We start from the raw sequence: 529 nt of genomic DNA, 5'->3' as shown, positions 1-529 counted from the left end.
TATTTCACAACCTTTTCATATCCATTTTTTAAATCAACATTGAACACTTATTTATACAATCTCATGCAATCTTACCCAATACTGTAAGTCTCTTAGCAGATTCTTAACAGGTAAACAATCATTCAGGTTTTCTGTAAAAGATAATGACTCCTAAGAATGAATAATATAATTTACTCCACAGAAAATATAAACCACTGCATAATCTACTTACATATGGGCCAGGTCTCCTAAATTTAAGAAAGCACCTACAAGGGTTGCTACTATGTAAGTTGGACCAAACATGCCTCAGAGTAGCTAACCTACAGTTACATTTTATAAAAATACATTGAGCACAGCTGGTGCTATCCTATTGACTCTTAAAGGTGTAACCACCCTATTTACCTATGTATTACAAGTTGCCATCTCCAGGCAGCCAATTTCTGGAGATTTCTGGAGATGTCCACCGAATAAATCTGTATTATAATATAATCACACTATCAAGTTGATATGATATTGGGAGTCTTAAATTAACCTGCTAGGTCAAATATAG

The sequence above is a fragment of the Gekko japonicus genome, unplaced genomic scaffold (genome assembly GCF_001447785.1).
Source record: "Gekko japonicus isolate JY-2015 unplaced genomic scaffold, Gekko_japonicus_V1.1 scaffold478, whole genome shotgun sequence".
Lineage (NCBI taxonomy): Eukaryota > Metazoa > Chordata > Lepidosauria > Squamata > Gekkonidae > Gekko > Gekko japonicus.
This window is presented reverse-complemented; position numbering follows the sequence as displayed.